Consider the following 13,238-nt stretch of genomic DNA (forward strand, 5'->3'; position numbering starts at 1 on the left):
CAAGAGGACAGTGATCCCGGAGGCCAGATTCGAATTAAAAGAAGATGAGTACTTGGAGATCCAAGAGCAGATTCAAAAGAGAGGCTGGAAAGCCCTAGCCAACACTATGACCAATGTTGGAATAACAATGGTTCACAAATTCTATGCAAATCTGTAGATGACAGATAAGCGAAAGAAAGATGGACAAGGGTTCCATACTTTTCGCACCATGGTCCAAGGAAAGACTCTATATTTTCATCTTGACAAGGTGAGAGAGATCTTTAAATTACCTCCACAAAGGGATGATCCAGAATCCTTTAATAGGAGGGTGGTAGCTGATCCCAAGTTGGATCAGATTCTAGAAGACATATGTCTACCTGGAACTCAGTGGATCAATAACACAAAAGGTAAACCAAACCAAATGAGAAGATTGGATCTCCAACTAGTTGCTAGGGGTTGGCTGGATTTCATTGGGTGTTCCATACTCCCCACTAGCAACCGTTCTGAAGTCACCATCAGAAGGCATGTGCTGATTCACTACATCATGATGAGGAATGTGGTGGAAGTCCACCAATTAATCCCCTTTAAGTTGTACAAGGTTGCAAATAGGATGTCAACTCAAGCCAAGTTGGCCTATCCAAACCTTATCTTTTGTTTGCGAAAGGAGGCTGAAGTCCTGATTAATAGAGACTCATAGATCCCAGCAGATGGCCCAATCACTAAGCAAGTGATGGAAAGTGCCAGACTACCAGATGATCATCCCAAAAGGAAGACACCTGAGCCTCTTCAAGCACAAGAGATCCCTCCAATTGAATATTGGACCCATATGGAAGCATTTGTTGCACAATTACAAACCACCTTGGATCAATTAAGAGGGGAACAAAAAGACCAGACTAGCATGCTTTGCAAACTAGTCAAGGAACAAGAGAAGCAGGGGCGTGAACTAGAAGAGTTGAAGTGTCATAAATTATCCCCTAAAGAGCCTAATGATAAACCCCAATTTTGTGGTTTATCTTGTGTTGAATTTAGGGAATTTTATCAACTTATCTCACATTTATTCAATGAAATAGCATGATTTTGTGAATTTATCCTAATTTGTGCTTAAGAGTGAAAACATGCTTTTTAGGCTTTAAAATTGCTAAATTTAATTCTCTTTAATTCCATTCGATGCCTTGGTATGTCTGTTAAGTGATCTCAGGTTTACAAGGCAAGGATTAAATTGAAGAAATAAAGAAAAAACATGCAAAAATGGAGAATTCATGAAGAAATGAGATTTTGGTAATCTGTCCAGCGACGCGTGTACGTGGCCCACGCGTGCGCGTGGGAAGGAAATCGTCAAGGCGACGCGTACGCGTGATCGACGCGTACACGTGATAAGGAAAGTTGCCAGTGACGCGTACGCGTGACAAGCAGCATGTGACCTCATTAAAGGCAATACGCTGGGGCCATTTCTGAGCTGAAGGAGGCCTAAAATCCAACTCATTTATGATGCTTTTGAACCAAGAATTGGAAGGGAATTGGGGGTGGGGGAGAGTAGTCATAGTTTAGTTTTCATCATGTTTTAGGTTAGAATTCTAGAGAGAGAACCTCTCTATTCTCTCTAGAATTTAGGGTAGTTTAGGTCAAATTTCCTTAGATCCAAGTTTTAATTCTTGTTTTTAGTTCAACTCTCTTTATATTTTATTGTTCTATTGTCTTAATCTTCTTAGTTTTTCTTGTTAATTTCTTTATGTTTCCATTTTTACTTTCATGAACCCTTGTTAGATTTTTATTTTCTTTAATGCAATTTTATGTTTCCATGTCTTTTTATGTTTATCTTAGTTGCTATTGTTGATTTATTTCTTATATTAGTTATAGTTTTGATTAATTCTTGCATTTTATGATGTTTACTTTTTATTACACTCTAGGTATTTGATAAAATGTTTTCACTAGTTATAGAGTAGTTTTCTTTACTTTTGGCCTAGGCTAAGGGAATTGGGTGACCTTGAGTCATTGGGTCTAATTGAATTGATGATTTGGGTCCCTTGTTGGTCAATTTGATACCCATTAACACTAACCTACCATTAAGCTAATTAATGGCTAAGTTGGGACTTATGGTTGATGTTGATCAAGCCTATTTGACTTACTTCAAATATAGAAGTAGACTTGATGGGTTGGTCCCTCATAATTGTCAATATATGGTTGTTAGACAAGGATGGTGATATCAATTTCTATGTCTTAGCCAAGAGTTCTTTTCCTTTCCTTTATTAGTTAATTGTCATTTAGTTTCTTGTTATTTACTTTTCTTGTCAATCACCAAATCAAACCCCCTTGTTCCCTCATAGCCAATAATTAATCACTTCATTGCAATTTCTTGTGAGACGACCCGAGGTTTAAATACTTCAGTTTATTTTTATTGAGGTTTGTACTTGTGACAAACATATTAAACTTTGATGGAGACTTATTAGTTGGTTTGGAACTATGCTTACAACCAAGTTCTTTTTCTATTGAGAAATTCTAAGCCGACGAAAATTCTTATATCAAGTTTTTGGCGTCGTTGCCAGGAATTGCAATGGTGTTATATTATTATCTATTGTAAATATGTGAATATTATGAATATGCTTGCCTTTTTTGCTTGTTTGTTAGTTTTTGTTATGTTTAGGACTTTGTTGCTTATTCTTGTTAGCTTTTGTTTTTATTTTCTCTTGTCACTATGAATTCTCATCACTTTGGCTAAAAGTTTGGATCTAACTATGTTGTAGGGAATGGAAATTGTAATGACAATATGCATCAAGGGTGGAACAATCAAAGATGGGTGGAGCCTCAAGGAATTGATCAACCTTCTTGGCAACAACCTTCCCAAATGTACTATGAGCAAGGGCCATTCCATGATGCATACCAAGACAATGGATATGGTGGACCTCCTTGTGATTACCAACAACCCCCCATCATATGCCTATGAATCCCTGACGAGAGGCCGGATTCACCATCAATCTAGGTTTTCACAAATTAGGATCTTATCGTTGAAGGTATAGCCTAGACCAACGATCATTCCACCTCGTCAAATGTTTAATCTAAATATGTGTCACAATTCAAAATCAATTCAATTCCGGGAGTTTCAATTCCCGGGTCGTCTCCCAAGGACACTTGAGACCAATGAGTATACAATCTTAGTTGTGAGGATCATGGGGTTTGCAGTAAAGAAATGAACATATAAAGCAATTAAAGAACATGAAAAATTGGAATAAATGAACTAATAAAGAAATCAATGAAGTAACTATGCAATATAGACAAGTAAAGTATAAAAGGAACTAATGTAAATGTGTATAAAGGAATTGAAGCATAAAAGGCATCTTGGCTTGGAGTGAGCCAAAAGTACTTTCCTTGTTGGAACCACAACTATGCCAACTAGAATGGATCATCTCACTTGGTTAACCTCACATCGGAGAGAAAGTTAAATGAGCATAAGTGTTCTTAACCCATAAATCATAAATTACTTGCTAATTAACTTAGCAACAACATAGCGTTAGTGGGAACAAGAACAATTAACAATCCAAAATTGACAGTAAATGTTGGACATTCCAACTCTAGGAACCCAATTACTCACTTTTCCCAAGCCAAAAGATAGAAAACTAGCCCAAAATCATGCTTGACATTTTGTCAAACACTTGGTGGGCAAAAAGCTAAAACATGGGAAAATGAGAAAAAGCTTGAAACTAAAAGCAACAAATAATCTCAATCAACAATAAAGACTCAAGAAAGCATGTAACAATCATCAAACATCAATCTCATCAACAAGAAATAGAAATTGCAAAGGAGAAGTGAAATTGAACTATAACTTGAATTATAAGAAAGTGTAAGAACAATGTAACTATAAAGAGTAATAGCAAGAGATACTTACAATGGAAATTAGCAAAATCCAAGATCAAAATTGAAATGGCACTTGAATGTAAAAAAAACTCTAGTATAAACCCTAGTAGAGAAGATGATGAAAAACTTAAAGAAAAACTACATTAAAAACTATTTACCACTACTCCTAAGCTATTCTAATGTTATGCTATACTATGCTCTTCATTCTCCCTTCCTTATGAGCTAAATGGCTTCAGAAATGGGCCTCAAATCCATTAAAATCGCGAGTCACGTGCTATTTTAATGAAGGCATGTGCGTCCACCTGTGCGGACGCACAGACGTGTGCGTCCGCACACTCTGCGAAAAATCTCGACCCGTGCGTACACACAGGAGGTTGTGCGCACGCACGCGTGGCTCTAACTCGATGGCTGTGCGTACGCACGCATGTCTGTCCGCACGCACACTAGGCTGAGCTCTTATCCTTTAATTCTTCATGCTTCCTCCACTTTGAATGCTCTTCTTCATGTAACAATCATCAAACAGCAATCTCATCAACAAGAAATAGAAATTGCAAAGGAGAAGTGAAATTGAACTATAACTTGAATTATAAGAAAGTGTAAGAACAATGTAACTATAAAGAGTAATAGCAAGAGATACTTACAATGAGAATTAGCAAAATCCAAGATCAAAATTGAAATGGCACTTGAATGTAAAAAAAAAAAAAACCCTAGTATAAACCCTAGTAGAGAAGATGATGAAAAACTTAAAGAAAAACTACACAAAAAACTATCTACCACTACTCCTAAGCTATTCTAATGTTATGCTATACTATGCTCTTCATTCTCCCTTCCTTATGAGCTAAATGGCTTCAGAAATTGGCCTCAAATCCAACAAAATTGCGAGTCATGTGCTATTTTAATGAAGGCATGTGCGTCCACCTATGCGGATGCACAGACGTGTGTGTCCGCACACTCTGCAAAAAATCTCGACCCCTGCGTACGTACAGGAGGTTGTGCACATGCACACTAGGCGATGCTTGACTGGACGCACGACGCGGCTCATGCGCACGCATGGCTCTAATTCGATGGCTGTGCGTACGCACGCATGTCTGTGCACACGCACACTAGGCTGAGCTCTTCTCCTTTGATTATTCATGCTTCCTCCACTTTGAATGCTCTTCTTTCATTTTCTCTAAGCTATTCCTGCCTTATACCTCTGAAATCACTCACAAATAACATCAAGGCATCGAATGGAAAGTAATTGGAATAAAATTAATCAAATTAGGCACAAAAGAGCATGTTTTCATAATCAAGCACAATTTAGGAGGAAAGTTCAAATGCATGCTATTTAGTGGAATAAGTGCAAGTTTATATGATAGAATCCATTCAATTTCAACCAAAAATCATAATCAAATATGGATTCATCAACCCCTCCTCAATATGGTCCTCAACCACCATACTCACAAGTTCCTTACCACCAAACACCTCCATATGATCCTAACCCTTTTCCACTATACCAAAAACCATATGAGCCATACACACTGATGAGCGGATATTTTATACGCTTTTTGACATAATTTTCATATAGTTTTTAGCATATTTTGTTTAAGTTTTATTATATTTTCATAGGTTTTAGGGTAAAATTCACATTTTTATGAGTTGTTGTGTTTTATGGTGATTTCAGGTATTTTCTGGTTGAAATATGAGAGTTTTGACAAAGTCTGATTCAGAGGCAAGGAAAGCATAGCAGATGCTGTCAGGATCTGACCTCCGTGTATTCAAGCAAGCATTTCTGGAGCTATAAATATTCAAATGAAGAGTTCTCAAGGGCTATGGAAAGCTAACATCCAGGGATTTCCAGCAATATATCATAGTCCATATTGTCTTTGGAGATGAAGGCCCCAAACGGGCGTTCAACGCCAACTATCTACCCTAGTCCTAGTGTCCAACGCCCACAGAGAGGTGGCCAGCATCCAACGCCCAAAGGGGAGTCCAAAGGGGGCGTTCAATGCCCAAGTACCCTACTAGCATGTGGAGACACCCTTAGCTCAGTCCAAGCACTTACCAAGTGGGCCCCAAAAGTGGATTTTTGCACTACAAGCCTAAGCCTATCATATTTCTGTAATCTTCAGTAATTAGATTAGTATATATAGAAGCAGATCACTCTTGTTTTAGGATCTTCAACCACCACGGAACATTATTTCATATTTTCGAGTTTCATTGTATAGTATGAGCCACAAAACATCCTAGGTTAAGGTTAGGAGCTCTGCTGACTTTTATGGATTAATAAAAGTACTTCTGTTCTATTTGAATTCGTGTTTGATTCTCTCCTAAGATGTATCTTCATTCTTCAACCTTCTGAATGAGTTGAACCGTCACAAATTATCTCTATTCTACATGGGTTCAACGAGCGTCTTTCATCGGATATCAATGAACCATTAGCTTGAGAATATGTCTCTTAGACGGCTAATTCACGAATTCATTGGGGACTTCTCGAGACATCAGTTCAGCCGAGATATGGGGAGATTAGGGTCTTTGTGGTAAAGGCTAGAATCAAGGTGCAACATTCTCTGATCCGGAAGATTTGACCTTGTATGTGGCGTTTTGAGTAGTATCACCAAGGGAATGAACTGCAGGAGCTTCACCCTCATTTGGACTTGATGCGCCCTAAACCTGGTGTTCATCCTAGAGGAAGATTGGCGGCCGCTCAAACCGGCTTTGATCACATACAGCCTGCTATAGAAGAAATCATTCACTTTTGGAGTAGACAGTAAGAAAGGATTGATCCAGAAGAACAAAACATCTCTGAATCCTTAACTATTTTCTTATCATTAGATTCACAACCACTAAGTAACGTTATTTTTATTTTACTTTTATGCGTTTAAACAACTAAACAACTTTTCTATCCGCCTAACTAAGATTTACAAGATAACCAGTGTTTGATCCAAGTCGACAATCCTCGTGGGATCGACCCTGACTCACCTCAGGTATTACTTGGACGACCTAGTATACTTTTTGGTTCAGTTGTACGGAGTGTGGGAATCCGTGCACCAAGTTTTTGGCGCCATTCCCGGGGATTGTTCGAGTTTGTACAAACTAACAGATTATCTTGTTGCTTAGATTAGGTATTATTTTTAACTTTATTTGAGTCTTTTATTTTCTTTTTCAAAAAATATCAAAAAATCAAAAGATCGACAATTTTTCAAAATTCTTTTCTTTTCTTTATTAAATTAAAATGACAAGAGTGTTCATAAGCGTAAAAAGCAACAAAATGAGAAATTAACATGATAAACTAAAGAGATTAAGACAATAAAGTAAAGAAAGGTAGAAGAAACTAGATTAAAACAAGAATCAAAAGTAGAAATTACAAAGAAATTAAGCCAGCTAACCCTAATTCTAGAGAGAGGGGAAACTTCTATCTCTAGAAAATAAACTACATGATGCAAAACTAGCCCTAATTTCTCCCCCCCCCCCCTCCTCCTTCACATGGAATGAGGCCTTGCTTGATATAGGAGGAATCAGCTTCTAAGAGTCCCAAAAATGGGCTTTGGAGGCCCAGAAATCGCCCCCAGCAATTTCCATTAAGTGAGGCACGTGCTAGTCGCGACGTGTACGCGTGGATCACGCGTACGCGTCGTTTAGCGAAATTTGCTCCCACACGTACGTGTGGGTCATGCGTACGCGTCACCAAACTTGTGCGCGTGTGCATACGCACGCATCACCGTGCGCACGCACGGAAGCTGAATCTTCCAAAACTTCATTTCTTCATGCTTTCTCCCTTTTGCATGCTTTTCCATCACTTCTTCCATCCATATTAGCCTTGTAATCCTGAAATTACTCATCAAACACATCAAGGCACCCAATGGAATGAAAGTGGAATAAAATAGGTCAAAATAAGCACAAAATAGCATGTTTTCACAATTAAGCTCAATTTAGGGAGAAAACACAAAAGCATGCTATTTAGATGAATAAATGTAGGTTTATGTGATGAAATCCACTCAAATCAAACCAAAATGTACCGAAAAATATGGACTCATCACTTATCTTTTTCAAATCTTTTCAAATCTTTTCTTTTAATTGTGATTCTATCTTATCTTATCTTGCTTTTAAATTTAAGAGTAAAGTATCATTTTTGTCCCCAACGTTTGGGATAAGTCCTATTTGTGTCCCTAACGTTTAAATCGTTCTATTTGTATCCTTAACGTTTATAAAAGTGATTCAATGTTATCCTACTATCAATTATACTAACAAATCAGATTATATTTTTCAATTATTCTCACTTAGATGTATTCATTCTCAATTAGGTCTCACTTGGATGTGTTCGATTTTAGTATTATACCCACTATTTATGTTTAGATTCAATTATGTCCCTATAAAAGTGAATTATGTAAATGTTGTAGGAATTAGTTTTAATATTTGATGAGCTATTTTTCGGAGTAGATCATCGATTCTATCCCAGACATTTGTATTCTAACTTCAAGAAGAGATTTTTAAAACTCAAACTAAAGCGCTTATGATGTATAATTGACGGCAGGATAACATTGAATCACTTTTACAAACGTTAGGGATACAAATAGGATGATTTAAACGTTAGGGACACAAATAGGATTTACCCCAAACGTTGGGGACAAAAACGATACTTTACTCTAAATTTAAAATCAAATCTTTTTCAAATCTTTTCAACTTCTATCTTATCTTTTCTAAATTTAGATTTCAAACTCAAATCTTTTTAATTCTTCTATCTTATCTTAATTTTAAATCTTTCTTAATTAGTTACTTATTTTCTCTCTCTTCTTTTTCAAAACTTCCTAACTAATTCTTCTTTCTCCTATTTTTGAAAACCTCTCTTCTATTTCTCTCTCTCTCTTTTTCGAAAATCATCTCTCATTTTTCAAAATCTTTTTAGTTAATTAGCTTTTAATTTCCTCTTTAATTAATAATTAAAATATCTTTGTTTCTTATTTCTTTTTTTTTTACTTCTAATTTTTGAATTCTTCTTTCCTTTTATTTGAATTCTTCTTCTCTCTTCTCTATCTTCATTCTTCTTTCTTCTTCACATCTCACAGGGAGTCCTCTGTTCTTGAACATAGAGCTCCCATTCTTCTTTCTTTCTTTGCTTTCTTTACTTGTTTAGGAGCAGGAACCGGGATAAAGAACCTCTCTTAAATCCTGATCCTGAACCTGAGAGGACTCTAAGGAGGCATTTACAACAAGCTAAAGTACAACATTCCATAAGAAACGTCACAGAGATTTTCGAACAAGAAGCTAAAAACATAGCAGCCGAGCCTAATAATGAAGGAGATGCAAGAAAGGTTCTTGGTGACTACACCATACCAGCTTCTGATTTCTATTGAAGAAGTATCTCTATACCTGCCATTAGAGTAAACAACTTTGAGCTTAAGGCCCAATTAGTCTCTCTAATGCAACATAATTGCAAATTCCATGGACTTTTACTGAAAGATCCATATCAGTTTCTATCTAAATTCTTACAAATCTGTGATATTGTTAAGACCAATGGAGTGGATCCTGAGGTCTACAGACTTATACTCTTTCCCTTTGCCGTTAGAGACAGAGCTAGGATATGGTTGGACTCTCAACCTAAGGAAAGCCTAGACTCTTGGAAAAAATTGGTCAATGCTTTCTTGGCCAAATTCTTTCCACCTCAGAAGATGAGCAAAATCAGAGTGGAAGTTTAAACCTTCAGACAAAAAGAAGGTGAATTCCTCTATGAAGCTTGGAAAAGATACAAGCAACTGATCAGGAGATGTCCTTCTGACATGCTCTCAGAATGGTCTATCTTAGGCATCTTTTATGATGGTCTATTTGAGATGTCCAAAATATCATTAGACAGCTCTGCAGGTGGATCGTTCCACTTAAAGAAAACGCCTACAGAAGCAAGATAACTCGTTGAGATGGTTGCAAACAATCAATTCATGTACACTTCCAAGAGAAACCCTGTGAATAATGGGGTAGCTCAGAAGAAAGGAGTTCTTTAAGTAGCCACTCTGAATGTCATATTGGCTCAGAATAAAATCTTGACCCAACAGGTCAATATGATCTCTCAGCATTTGACTGGAATGCAAGCTGCAACTGGAAGCACTAAAGAAGCTTCCTCTGAAGGAGAAGCTTATGATCCTGACCAACTCATGATGGAGGAGGTGAATTACATGGGAGACCCTATGAGAACACCTACAACCTTTCATGGAAGAACCATCCTAACCTTTCATGGAGGAATCAACAGAAGCCTCAGCAAGGCTTCAATAATAATCAAGGTGGAAGAAACCAGAACAGGTCCAACAACAGGCCACCATTCCCATCTTCTTAGGAACATATGGAGACTCCTAGGCAGAGCCTTTCTGAAGTAGTCACTATAGTCTCCAACCTCTCTAAGACCACTCATAGTTTTATAACTAAAACAAGATCTTCCATCAGAAATTTGGAGCTACAAGTTGGTCAACTGAGTAAGAGAATCCCTGAGACTCCTCCTAACACTCTTCCTAGTAACACTGAAGTAAACCCAAGAGAAGAGTGCAAGGCCATCACTACTGAAGCTGAGGCCGAATCTGAAGTGAGTAATCTGGCGTTGAACGCCAATGATGAGATCCCTAATAGGCGTTCAACGCCCAATGCTACACCTTTAATGGCGTTGAACACCAGTAAGGAGGACCTTACTGGGCGTTCAACGCCCAAATTGGCACAAGAACTGGAGTTGAACGCCAGTAAGGAGGATCTTACTGGGTGTTCAATGCCCAAATTGGCAGAGAAGCTAGCGTTGAACGCCAGTGAAGATGTCCCCACTGAGCGTTCAACGCCCAAAAAGCCACAAGAGGTGGAGTTGACCACCAGTAAGGGTATTCCTACTGAGTATTCAATACCCACTAATGAAGTTCCTATCCAAGAATTAAAGGAAGTCAAGGCTCATGTAGAGACCATAGAGGTCCCCTTGCAAGCACTCTTGCAATTCAGGAGTTCTGATGAATACTCATCCTCTGATGAGGATGAGAAAACTAGGGAAGAGCAAGTTGCTCGGTACCTAGGAGCTCTCATAAAGCTAAATGCTAAGTTATTTGGAGTAAAGACATTGGAGGAAGAACCTCCAGTGCTTACCAAAGAACTCAATGCTTTGGGTCAGCAGAAGCTGCCTCAAAAGCTTCCGGATCCCGGACGCTTCCTAATCCCTTGCACCATAGGCACCATGACCTTTGAGAAGGCTCTGTGTGACCTAGGGTCAAGTATAAACCTCATTCCACTCTCTGTGATGGATAAGTTGGGAATCTTTGAGGTACAAGCTGCAAATATCTCACTGGAGATGGCAGAAAAGTCAATGAAAAAAGCATATGGCTTAGTAGAGGATGGCTTGGTGAAGGTTGAAGACCTTTACATCCCTGCAAACTTCATAATTTTAGAAACTGGGGAAGATGAGGATGATTCCATCATCCTTGGAAGACCTTTCCTAGCCACTGCCAATGCTATCATTGATGTAGCAAAGGAAGAATTGATTTTACAACTAGGAGAGGAGCACATCTTATTCAAGATGCCTCACCTCAACTCTCCCTCTGAGAAAAGAGAGATAAATGTGCAACACTTAGTGTTCCAACCATCTCTTTTAGTGCAGAGCTTTACTAAGCCCTCAAACACCAATTCTAAGTTTGGTGTTGGGCAGCCATCAACAAGCACTGAGACCAAAGGTACTAAGAAGAAAGTACTTAAAGGCTGGAGGGACAAAAAGATCCCCACAGAAGGCCTCTCACCTTGCATGAGAGTTGTCTTCACCAAGAAACCAGTCATACCACATGCAGTGAGTCGTATCTTGTCGCTGGAGCATGTGGAGCTCATCCATGAGAAGACAGGAAGAAAGTTCACTGTAAGGGGCGAAATCTGAGCCCATATCCATCTTCGTAAGGAGCTAACCGTCAAGCTAGTGACGTTAAAGAAGCGCTTGTTGGGAGGCAACCCAACCATAGTTATTATTTATGTTTTTCTTTGAATTTGTTTTTCTTAATTATTTTCTTTAGGTTCATGATCATGTGCATTAGTGAGAACAGAGACAGAAACGTTCAAAAATGGAAACAGAATACCCTGGAATACATGTCTTACTAGCATTGAATGCCAGACAATAAGGCAAGAGTGGGCGTTCAACGCCCATAAAGGGTAACATTCCTGGCATTGAACACTAGCCAGGGAGTAAAGGTTGGGCGTACAACGCCCAAAAGAAGCAGAAGACCTGGCGTCGAACTCCAGGAAGAAGGTCTCTCCTGGGCGTTCAACGCCCTGAGTGGAGCAGCAAGCTAGCATTGAACGCCAGCTATGGAGCATAAGCTGGGCGTTCAACGCCCATAAGGGGGCAGAGAATTTGAATTCCCTAGCCTCTTAGGACCAGTGGGTCCCACAGCATCTTCACCTACCCCACCTTCTTCTCTCTTCTTTTCATACTTCCCTATAAACCCTCAACTAATCACATCTATACCTCTTCCCCAAAACTATCATAACTCCCACCAACCCTCACTTGACCGAATTGCTCTTCTCCCTCCATCTCCATTTATTTTCTTCTTCTTTTTCTTCTACTCCATTCTTCTCTCTTATTTATTTTTGTTCGAGGACAAGCAAAGCTTTTAAGTTTGGTGTTGGAAATTCTTTTTGGGAGGAAAAAATCAAACAAAAAAAAATACATAATGTTGCAAAATCAATAGAAAGAGAAGGAGAGAAAAAAATGCAGCAACAACAACAGTAGTAAAAAAACGACGATGAAGATGAAACACGTGAAGAAAAAGGAGGAGAAACGCAAAGAAGAAGGAGAAGAAGAAAGAAGAGGAGGAGGAGAGACACGAAACGCGCTATGAAAATCATTAAGTAGTACGCATGTTGACACGCTTGTATAGATGAGCGTCCTTTTTGTTGGGTTTGGCCCAACTTGTATGTGTAGCACTTTTCTATTGTAAATCAAATCATCATCTTATTTATTAAATAACAATTATTATAGACATAGCCGTTATTAGCATCCTTTTTGTTTTAAAGAATTCTAATTTTGTTTTCGGAAATTATTTATGAAAATGTGTTATTCTCATCTTTGTTTAAAGTTATAAAATCTTTTCCTAAAAATAATTTACTTTTATTCCCACGAAAATTGTATACCAAAAATCTGATAATTTTGTTGTCATTTCAATAAGTAGGTATTGGATATTCCCATGTGAAGGGAATAAAACCATATAAAATTACTATTATATCACTTAATTATCATTATTTTTGTCAAAGAATTCCTCCTCCTAGATATTTGGATATTTTGAAAATTTAGGATCCATTTTTAAGAATATCTATAATAAAAAGACATATTCATAATTTATTTTAACGAATATTAAAAACAAATCTTAACAATTTATAGCACTAAACAAACATCCCCTTGGATATATTTTAGAGCCTTATATTACCAAATC

At 37.9% G+C, this 13,238-nt stretch overlaps 1 non-coding gene across 1 annotated transcript; it reads right to left on the reverse strand.

The window, feature by feature from the left end:
* Positions 1 to 9,482: 9,482 nt before the first annotated feature.
* On the reverse strand, positions 9,483 to 9,591 carry LOC148563090 (small nucleolar RNA R71). Its single transcript, XR_015887807.1, has one exon. It is a non-coding gene; the product is annotated as a small nucleolar RNA R71 (small nucleolar RNA).
* Between the last annotated feature and the right edge of the window lie 3,647 nt (positions 9,592 to 13,238).

This window comes from Arachis ipaensis, chromosome B6 (genome assembly GCF_059453495.1).
Source record: "Arachis ipaensis isolate K30076 ecotype BB chromosome B6, ASM5945349v1, whole genome shotgun sequence".
In the NCBI taxonomy this organism is placed as follows: Eukaryota; Viridiplantae; Streptophyta; class Magnoliopsida; order Fabales; family Fabaceae; genus Arachis; species Arachis ipaensis.